Source organism: Eulemur rufifrons, chromosome 16 (genome assembly GCF_041146395.1).
Source record: "Eulemur rufifrons isolate Redbay chromosome 16, OSU_ERuf_1, whole genome shotgun sequence".
Classification (NCBI taxonomy): Eukaryota; Metazoa; Chordata; class Mammalia; order Primates; family Lemuridae; genus Eulemur; species Eulemur rufifrons.
Genome location: NC_090998.1, coordinates 9085899 through 9098110, shown reverse-complemented (window position 1 = coordinate 9098110; position 12212 = coordinate 9085899).

Sequence of the window (12212 nt, the reverse complement as noted above, 5' to 3'; positions counted from 1 at the left end):
ATTTGCTGGCAAACAAGGAAAATGGCAGAATTGTGTCTTAAAGTTCCATTGTCCTATCTATAAGCAGAAATACAGAACTTTTGAAGGGGGGTTTTCAGCTTGGGGCTATTGCTATTTATAGTTGTTGGTCCTGATCAACCTCATCTCCCCCAACTCCAACGAAGATAATCTCCTGCCCTCTGCCCAGACAATTCCATAGGCCATCACCTGTGGTACAAAAAAACAGAGAACATTCCCCTGCCCTTCTGATTACCGGCCTCCAGGGCAAGGATGCAGGTTTTAATTCTCAGAAAGAGTGTGTGTAGGGGTTTGTTTAACAAGACAGCTCCAAGATTGAATTTAAATCTGTAATTGTATAGCCTGCTTGATAATTTCGAGTTTTTAAGTGTAAACCATTATAAAACAAAATTAAATTGGGATTATCCAAGGGACTCTAAAAAGGCATGTGTAAAATCTAAATAATTTTTTTACAGAGCTTAAACCATTGAGGGATTCCCTTTTCTTTAGTGACAGAAGGAATGCTCCTGGGTTCAGCATGTGAGAGTGGTGGATTGTGATATGTGTGGAAGAGAGAAATGATATGAGAACTTCAAGGTAACTATAAGCAGATTAATTTATCCCATAAAGAGTAGCAACAGTGCCCCCAATTGACAAGAGTTTTAAAATCTAGAATCTTAAAAGCAAAATCTTTGTGTAAATGATTATTATAACAGTCTTTGTGCTTAAGTGTGAGTATGCTTCTTTTAATCTGAAAAGTATATACTCATTAAAACATATTTATGTTATTAGTGAACTTATGTGTAACAAATCTAAAAAGATGTACTTTTTTCCTAGAATCATCAGTTTTTTCTTTTGACATAGTGTGTTAGACAAATGTATTCTCATAGCAGCTGTAAAATAATAAAATTTTGAAGACTGACAAACAAACTTGATTATTTTTACTATTCTTTCCTCATTTCTTTGAATAAAATAAAGGATCAAATGTGTTACTTTGAGGCCTTTCAAAGAAACCTGAAAATTCATTATACATAAAAAGATATCTTTACAATTCTATTATTTCTAATTTGGAACCTAAATTTGAAAAAAGAAAAATTGAATATTGACAAAAGAAACAAGATATAAATACAATACTGTGTTTTGTGAACACAGTGCAACAAAAAGCAAAGATTAATAGGAACTTTTAACATTAAAAAAAGAAATTTGAATTAAAATACATCAACAGCAATATTAACAGAATAGATTGCTAAAAAAAAGAATATCTATGATCTTAGTACAAAAAAAACTTATTTTACAGAAAAAAGAATAAATTGTAATTTCACTCATGTTATTTATGTAAAATTTTGAAGTAAAGAATTTATTAACATATTTCTATGTATGCATTTACACATATAATGATATTTAAATATAAAAATAGTTGATAAACTTAACTAAAGCCTTAAAATATAATTAGTATATCAGTACATGAAATAGAATAATATCTATATTATATTGACTTTACCATCCTAATAAAGTTTAAAAATATCCTAATTAACAGATAAATAATATTATCTTGTGTACATATTCATATTTCTCTGTAAGCATTGAACCAAAAATGTCCAGTCATTTATATTAATTACCATGTTCAACCATATTGATAATTCTTTATATAAATTTTTCTGTTCAATTGTTAGTATGATTTCTATCTCTTGACTACACCCTGGATAATACAAACATCAAATTAATTCTATTACTAATTCAGCATGACTGTATTAGGTAGTACCAATATATATTGTCAGAATTTGAATGGGGAATAAACACTGTATTATAAAGCTTACTCACTATTCAAAAACAATCACAATCTACAAACCCCAAGCCTGTCTGAAAAATTAAAATTAAATATTTATGTCTTCAGGCTAAATTTTGCATTTCTACTTAAAACAAGTATGAAACTAGATTTTAAGACAATAATTAAACAGAACATCTCCAACATTGGTTTATTTAATTCTCCAGGGATCAACTAGATAACTATTACCAATATCTGAAAACAGAGTAATACTTAAACCCCTGCAAACCAATAGTCCTCTGAGTAGAGTCTAACATTTTACCTACATAGATGTAGTGTCTTACCTTTAAATTCTTGATAACATGGCACCGGTGCTCACGGTGGGCCCTGCTGTGGGCAGCGCTGTATCATCATAACATGCATAGCCCTCATTTTTTACTCTCTCAAGACAATGCTTTGGTTGTGATACTGTGGAAGAATCAGAAATCCTAGAATTCAGTGTTATTTGGACTTCCTTTCTCACATTGATATTAAATAATCTTGGCCAAAGAGCAAGTTTTCATTAACTAATTTAACAGTCCCTCTAAATATTCATTATCAACAAATGGATATTAAATATATATGATTGAGAAGGTGCATATTGAGCACTTAATGGGTTGCAGGGTATGGCCACAGCTGGTTACAAAGATATATAGCATATAGTTCATGTTCACACATCAATTTCAGTACAAGTATTTTGTGAGAATAAAGGGTTTAAATTGCAGTTTTCCTTCCGTATCCCAAGGAACCCCTCTCTACCTGAAATCTGAGTTCAACCACATGCACAGACTTTTATGTTAATTAAATTTTAAGGAGCTAGAATTGGAAATGTACTTAGAGACTAATTTCACCATAAGAGACTGAATCAACTGAGGAAAACAAGGCTTGGGAGGTAAAGTAATATGTAAGTATTACAGAGGTATTGAAAACTTCAAGATTAGAATATAAATATTTGAGTATTAGAGCAGACCATGTGACATATACAACCTGAGAAACCAATATTCCTTAGTCGTTAAGAGATATGGTCCCTGGAGACAGTTTGCTGACATCTTATCCTGCCTCTGCTATTTATTAGCTATGTGGTCTTGAATAAGTTAACTGATCTCTCTATGCCTTGGTATCCTCATCTGTAAAATGGGTCTAATAGCAATAGTAACCACATCCTAGAACTGACAGTGAGCTTCAAATGAGGTTCACATGCAAAGCACTTAGAAGTGCCTGGTACATGGTAAGTGCTCAGTAAGTAATGACTTCAGCCATCATAGAACTTTGCTTTAGGAAACATCTTAAAGGACATCTTTTCCGATCTTTTACCACTGTCAACAATTTTTTAAAAATTTTCACCACAAATAAATTATTCAGCGTCTGTTTAAGCACATATAATGGGGTGTTTTGATTTCAGGATTGCTCTGCAACAAATGAGAGTTTTAACATGATCGAAAGTACTTGGTTTTTAATGCATGTCTTCAGCCAAGAATTTAGAGCAGTCTTTCTAACTGGGTTATATGAAAGAATTAAGCTCCTCAGAAAATGATTTAAGTGACTATTTAACGAATACTTTCAAGGATGGTGCATGCATAATACTATTCTGGATGCACAGGAAAAAAGTGAATTCATTACATACAGTGGATGCATTGGGGATTTAAGGATTAATTCTGTTATAGAAATCTGAATGAGAAGGGCAAATTTAGAGCTCTGAGCTTGTCATATCTTTTATTTAATTTTCACAGTACTATTAGAAGTGGTCAACCCAGTATTATTCAATAACAGCGGAAATTTTTGCAATGAAACATCTTAGTCATAGATCATAGCATGAGTAAAAGTCTTGTGGTGAGAAAGTCCTTTGCATTTGAGAATTAAAAGAAGTCTACTAGGTCATTTTTTTAAAACCATTGGCTTTGTTACAGAATTTGTTGAGTTCAGATTTTGTTATTGTAAACTAGGGCTTGAAAAATGAAAGCAAGTTCTAAATAGAAAACTTTACTATTTTCTCAGCTTTAGAGGAACGCAAATAGTAATTATTTTCTTATATTAGTATACTGATATATTAACTTATATTGTTATTTGTGTTCCTCTAAATCTGAATAAATAAAGTCCTTATAAAGCAAAGAGTACCAGTTCCCCAAAACATCAAAAAGACCAACTTTGTGTCTTTAGAATGTTGACCTTTATCAATTCCACAGGCCCCATGAAAATTGTCCTTGTTGGTACCACCAGCCTTGGGTTTCATGTTGATATTAATAGTATTCATTGAGTAGACTACAGTCAATAGTCCTAGGTATTGTGATACAGAAGAAAGTGAATGTGATTTGACTTAAATATTGAAACAGGAAGCATTGTTATCTATTTTGGGCTAAATTTTTTTATTTTCAATTGCATGTTGAAAAGGCATTATCAAGACTGGTTATTCTCATAGATCTGATGATGCAAAAAGTAATTGATTCAAAACATTAGCTTGTTTCAGCTATGGATCAATTATTTATGAAACAAGACTTCAAAGACATGGACAGAATGGGATCTAAAATGCAAGTGGGTGAATTGGCCTTAAATGGAGGAGGAGCACTTCATCTTAAGGACAAATATGGCATGACTCCACTTATATGAGGTATCCAAAATAGTGAAACTCAGAAACAGAGAATAGAATGGCAGTAGGCTGGGGGGAGGGGAAAATAGGAATTTCTGGTCAATGAGTAGAGAGTTTCAGTTGCACAAGATGAATAAGATCTAGAGATCTGCTTTACAACATTGTGTGTGTAGTTAATAATAGTGTATTGCACACTTGAAAATTAGTTAAAAGAGTAGATCTCAAGTTAAGTGTTCTTACTACAATTAAAAAAAGAGTTCAGGAAAAATGAATTCAAATATATTTGAAAATTTGTGAGAGACAGTGGAGGAGAATCATATGTAATGTCCTCAATTTTATTGATGTAATAGGATAAAACTTTGGAAAAGGAATAAAATTCACAGGTGATGCTAAATGACTTGCCTAGCGGGGCCACCAAAAGTCTAGCTCTACAAGGCATTAATTTGTATGGTTGTGTTATTTTTTTAAAACTAGGACATGATTAAAAATAAGAGCACATTATTCTTGGTCAGGGCTATCTTGAATAATGAAGCTTTTACCAAAAAAAAAAAAAAAAAAAAAAAAAAAACTGCTCCATTTCTTTTTCTTTCTTTGATGTGCAGTAACAGATTTGTAGCTCTTCTCTTTATTTCTTTATAATACTTTATTTTTTTTATTTTTTTTTTTTTTGAGACAGAGTCTCACTTTGTTGCCCGGGCTAGAGTGAGTGCCATGGCGTCAGCCTAGCTCACAGCAACCTCAAACTCCTGGGCTCAAGCGATCCTACTGCCTCAGCCTCCCGAGTAGCTGGGACTACAGGCACGCGCCACCATGCCCGGCTAATTTTTTGTATATATATATTTTAGTTGTCCATATAATTTCTTTCTATTTTTAGTAGAGACGGGGTCTCACTCTTGCTCAGGCTGGTCTCGAACTCCTGACCTTGAGCAATCCACCCGTCTCGGCCTCCCAGAGTGCTAGGATTACAGGCGTGAGCCACCGCGCCCGGCCAACTTCTTTATAATACTTTAAAGATACCACAGGTCAATGGACAAAAAGAAATACACAAAGCAGATCTTCAAAAGGCTCATAACAAAGATCTTAGTGTTATATAAACTCTAGAATATTTCCTCATCTGTAATAAGTGCTGTCATATTTGTACAATCTTTAGTTTATATAAGAAATGCCTGGCCTTTATGAGAGCTCAGCAACAACTGGATTTTTTTGTTTGTTCTTTCATTAACTCCTAGAGAAGGAATTAGGTAAGGAAGCAACTTTCCCATGTTTATGTTGGACTAAATTAATGAATTTAAATAATGCCAGACCATTTAGGCAGAGTCCAGTTCATGGCAAAATATTCATGTTCCTTCTTCCTCCCCGAGACAATGCAAGTCACTGCTCTGGCAATGAGCAAATGACCACTTGCTTTTCCAAACAATCGATCCTGTCTCTGGCTTGGAATATCAATTCATCTAATCAAAGAAATAGGCAGTATAAACATAGATGGAATCCTAGAGCTTGTATATTGTACAATGGCCACATTCTACAAAAGCAGACAAAAGGCCAGGTCAGATTTACTTTGCTTAAGTCCAATTTCTCATCTGACTTTTTATGTCCTAACATTTATTGAGTTTTTACTATGTGCCAAGCATTGTTTTTAGCTTTCCGTCTTTGATAGTTCATTTAATCCGTGTAAGAACCCTACGAGGTAGGTGCTATTATGCTTCTCATTTTACAGATGAGGAAATTAATTTCCAAGAAATTTCAACTTGCCCAGTGTCAATCAGTTTGTAAGTAAAAGAGCTTAGATTTGATCCCTTTCAGACCTCAGACCCTGCACTTTGAACACAATATATTCTGCCTCTCGAATACTTTATAACTAGCAATATTGCCTAACTAATTTATTAATTTACTAATTTTTAAATTATGAAATGGAATATAAATATTTTTATTATATCAACATATTAGGGATATTTTACATATCTCATTTTTCAAAGTTAACAACATAATTTAAACTATATTATATATATTTAAATCTAGTGTAATAAAATTGTATGTATCAGTTTAGCCAACGGTGAATCCCTTTCACATGTCTACTCTTCATTGATGTGTTTCTCAGATGTAACAAGTTCAACACTAAATCCATTAAATATATTATACCTCGAAAGTAAGCAACAAATGTTTCTTTGCAAATTTTAAACTACAAAAATATATCTCCTTTTCTAGTCAGTAAATACCAATAAACCTTAATTTATAGTCAATAATGCATTTTTTTTTCCTCTGAGACATGAACAAAACCCCAGCTTCTTCTTTTATTCTGCTTTTTAAAATGATGATTCTCAGTCTCTGGTACATAGAAGGTACTCAGTAAATATGATCAATTAATGAATCAATGTAAATAGAAAATTCATGCATATCATTAGAATCTGAGTTTCCTTGTCTGCAATTGTAATCTGGAGAATTTTCTCCCAAAATGGAAGCGAAACTGTCATTATCTGAAGATAGTTTCATTGTATATCTGGAAAACTCAAAAGAATACTTTGAAATGTTCCTACACAAGATAGTGAAATATAAAACAAATATTTAGAAATTGGATGGACAAAGGGAACCAAGGCAAAAATGCAGCTCACACTTCCTGCCATGCATGAGTAATAAAGTTCCTTTTCCTCCGGCCCAGGAGTTTCATATCTTCTGCCAGTACTCATGAAACAGACAGCCTAACTTGTTAGTTTGCTACTAAGATAAAAATCTCAGATTCTTCACAGTTCTTGACATTTTGGGGGATGAAGGTAGGAAGTCAACATAAGCATAGCTTTCTGGAAGAGAAAGGACAAGAGTCCCTGTGGGTTGGGTTAGGGAAGACTTCGGAGATCTGATGGTGAAAGTTCTTACCCAGGTAGTAGGTGGGTGAGGATACATAAGGGTCCTCCACTGTGATAAATGTTTAGAGGCTGAGAGGTAAGAGGCAGGATTGAACAAGTTGCCTGAATGATGCCTCAGTTGCCAGTTAATTCCTCCAGGCACTCGAGGCTATAGATATGGACAGTATCCAGTCTTACAGGGCCTCGTAGGTCAGGCCTTAGCTCCATTTTCTGCTCCTACAAACCTTGTTTGGCTTCTACAATACAAGACAACTACTCTTCAACCACTCTTCCTTAGCTTATTTCTGAACGTGTTCAACATTTGATGTTTCTTTACATACAACTAGCACTGTGGCTCAAATAAAAATCTTAGAAGACAGCTGTGGATATTTTTTATAAAGCAAAAAAAAAAAAAAAAAAGAGAGAGAGAGAGTCAAGAAACAAAATTTAATTTACAAAAGTAATCAATAAAATTCCTGACTAAAACAATAAATAATAAAATCTATACCCTTCCCACTGCCCCTTTGTTTTCCATTTCCCTTCCTATCTTCTCTTCCTATTTTTTCTTTCCTTCTTTCTTTCCCGGAATGAAGGTGTCAGGATCCATCTGTGGGTGGGGAGCTCGATATGGGGAATCTCAGAAGCATGCAGGGTGCAGAGACAGAGAAGGAGAGTCAGGCAGAAGCACATTCAAGGTGGGTAAGCAACTGGCAGATGGAGAAGAGGTGTAGGGGTGGTTTGGAGATTTCTTACAATGAGCAAATAATTGAGCAGGTAGATAAAGGCAATGCAGATGAGAGCCAGGTTTCCTTCAACTGGATAATGAACTACAAACATGAAAGGTAGACAGCCAGAATAACCCTGAAGTATTAGATTAGAATTAGAGGTGTCAGTATGAACTCATAGTTATAGATCTATCTATCTATCTATCTGTCTATCTATCCTCTACTTTTGCTAGTTCTCTGTCTACTTAGAAGGGCTAGAAATAAGATGCTCCAGCAGTAATGAGCACATAGAACACCCAGATCTTGACTTCCAAATACTCTCCTCCTCTTAAGGAAGCCAGAACTTGAAGAAATGGCTGATGCTAATGCTGAGGCAGGGAAAGTACAAGATGAGTGAGACCCCAGTTTTATTCATTTAGTAACCATTAATTGAGCACATTTTCAGTACCAGGCATTCTCTTAAGATGTTGGGAAGACACATTTTTTTGCCCTCATTTTAGTGGAGAAAGCAAATCAACAAATCAGCAAGATATATAAGAAATTATATATACATATATATATATATATATATATATATGAGAGTGTGTGTGTTTATATATATACAGGGAGAGAGAGAGAGAGAGAGAGAATGTTTGGCATGGGGATAAATGCCCTGGAGAAAAATAAAACAATGAACAGGAATAGAGCATGCTTGAGAAGGATGCAATTTAACACACAGTGGTAAGGGAATACTTCACTGGGGAGCTGACATTTGAAAAGAGACTTGAAGAGCTGATGAGGGTGCAAGCCTTGAAGATTTATGAGAAGAGCATTCCATGCAGAGGAAACTGAAAAGCAAGTGAAAAGGTTTTGAAGCGTATACATCATGCTCTAATTTTTCAATTAATAAAATTTTCCATTTATTTATTATTTTAATTGACAAATACTTATGGTATATTTACTATATTTAAGGCATTGTGCTTTTCTCTGGAATAATACCCTTGTGAACAACTGGGCAGATTTGTCCTTAGAGAAAACACAGCACAATAAATATTTACTTAATGATACATTCCAATAGAAGTGTCCATTTCTTCTCTAAAGCAAAATATATATTCTATAGTGAAGCCACTGAAGATGGATTACTAACACTAATTTAAAATGTCCCAGCCAATTAAACTGATCCAAAGTTTAGAGTTCATTTCACGCAGTGAACATAGCACCCTTCTTGTTTGGGCATTATCCAAACATAATGTGCACAAGTGTCTCTCATACCATTAAAAGAAAAGAACTCTATGAACATTTAAAGCATACAGTTCTGAAGAATGAAAAGAATGATAGGCATATATATTAAGGTAAAGAGAATTTAAATAAAATAAAATATTTGAATTGTATTAAGTATCTGGTAATGCATTTCATATGAAAATAATTCCAAATCATTTCAAACTTTCATTTTTTTCAAAGTCAAATTATTTCTTAAATTACTTCTTAGATTTTAAAGAATAAGAACAAAATATTTAAGGAATATTTACCTTCTTGAAATACATGTAAATTTGCTATAAACTTGACAATAAATTTTAGAACTTGAAGTGAATTTAGAGATTATCTTGTAGAGGAATCAAAGTCTAGAAATTTGAGTAGTTTTGCTAATCAGTGGTGAACCCCAAGAGGATATCATTTAATTGAACTAATTATTGATTCAGTCCTCTTTTACTTGCACACAAATCTCCTAAAAGCTTGGTAAAATGCAAATACTGATTCAAAAGATCTGTTCTGGGGGCAAAAATTTGCATAGAAAGGCTATACATTACCCAGACTAATATCAGTTAGTACAAATTAATAATACTAGGGATTCTTCTAGCTTCAGTGTCTCAGGCTAATAGCATTCAACACTGATCCATGAAATACAGATTAAATAATAAACACACCAACATACACTTTGAAATTTGTATCATACAAAGAAAACACTAACTTCTTTCACAATTCTCATAAAAATTTATTTTTAAAAAATCATATATTACAGCACAAGTAAATGGAACTTAACATCAAAAGTTCAGCAAAGTATACCCATCCACTTGTATTGAGCAAACCCAGTTAGCAAACATGGAATTAGAAAAAACCAAACACAAAATTAGAAAACACTGAATTCTAGAACTTTCACTGAAAGAGTTAAAGTTTTCATTGCAGAAAAATATTGAAATTAAAGTTAATGCCAATAGAGTATTTATAACATCAATAGTAGAAAATTCAAAGTGCCCCATGTGTTTATTGTTAAATGAAAATAAATAAAACAAATTGGCCTGAAGGCCCAGAAACCCAGCCTATGCTCTGCTGAACAAGCAATATGCTTTGGCGCCTGTCTGCATCCACCTGGAAGAAGAGGTTCTTTTTCTTCATACAAAGATGCTGTGTAAACTAGTGGCAGCCCTGACTTTAGAAATCTGAAAGAATCCCAAGTAATTCTTTATTTCATGTTCTGATGGAAGGTCCCTGGGCTTCTAAGGGTCACATTCAGGACTTTGGTAAATTATTAGGACAAAGATTCCCTCTTCTCAGTCAAAGATGGTATTCTCCTCCATTTGCCCAAATAGCCGCTGTAACTTTGAGGCCTATTCAGGCCGGTCTTATGCAATCACTCCAGAGCTGTGAGGGGCTCTCGGGAGAGTTCTCGGCACAGTATCTGTTCTCTCTTATTCAAATACTCCTTGGTGAGCATTTAACAACTTTTTCAAGTTGGCAATGGAAGAAATAAGTGGGCCTTTATGCATCAAAGAAATATGAAGAAGAAAGTAAGCAAATGGAACACCCAGGGATAGAGAAACATGTGATTCTACAGGCCAGGCCAAAAGCAGCACTTTGGTGCTTTGTCAAAAATCCTGCAATAGTATAAATAAGGTAATTCTGAATATTATGAAAAACATAAACTATTCATTTTCCATCCTTACTATGCAGGTATACTGAGTATTCTTTTTAGATTTTTTTTATAAAAATTATATCATTTCTTAGGACTCAACTTAAAAGCAAAATTATTATAATTTAAGCTAGTTCCCCTGCCCCTAAGTATCTCTATGGGTTCCTGTGCCTGAAATTCTACCATTAGAAAACTTTTTCTTTTGGTCTCAAAGTATTTTTCAATATTCACTCATTTTATATTAAGGCACACATACTCTAGAATGGTTAACATTTCCAGCATTGTTACCAGAATGAATTACAACTGATAGAATGAGGTTTTCCAAGAGGGTATAGAATGGAATGTATGGGGTTCTAAGGCAAACTTTGCTAGTCCCATTTAATCAGAATTATCCCCGATATTTTTTCCCCAAATTATAAGAATATTTCTCTTTTGATGAGGTGGCCAAGAAATTTCCTCTACAGATGAGGTTACCTGATACTTTTGATTCCATAGACCAATAAAATAATATAAAAATCAAAATTAGGAAATTGACAAAAGATGGCTGACTTTTTATTTTTCCAAGTAAGGAAATGAAAAATAAGAGAATACAACCATTTATTTTTATTATTCCTCTATAAAAGAAAAGACATTTGATACCAAACATGTAGGAAGAACATAATCTCAAAATGAAGAACTTAATATGTTGTCAGGTTTCCTTATTTCCTCTAGGATTAATACAAACTCTGTCACCAATATCATCAATATATTTTTCTCAGATATTCTCACATCAGTGGTTGAGACGCATTCCTTCAGGATAATTCTACCATCTGGGGGACATTTGACAACGCCTAGACATGTCTGTGGTAGTCATAACTGGGGAAGGTGCCACTGATATCTAGTGAGTAGCGGCCAGGGATACTGCTAAACATCTACAATGCACAGGACCATTCTCATGACAAAGAATTAGAGAGTATCTAGCCCAAAGTATCAACAGTGGCAAGACTGAGAAAGCCTGTTCTCAGGGATCAGCGGAGTAAAGATATTCCTATATTGGCAAAATAGCAGCTCTGTAGAACTTCAGGGTAACTCTTCCTACAAGGAAAATCACTGCCTCCTTTCCAGTTTTGACTCCATTTAGGGACTCCATTAAAACCCATATCTGAAGCCACATGGGGCAGAGTTAGCTGCTACGTAATGCAATGCATCCCTCATTACTTCCCTTTTTCTAGTCTTAATTTGCATGAGAAACTGTACATGGAAGTACCTGGCAGAATGTGGTACATGATAAATGTTTAATACCTATTGCTTTCCTTCTTTTTCCTCCCAAGTCTTTTGCCTAGCAAATATTTCCTCCAAGCATAAATCCATTACTGAACTTAAAAAGGTATATTAA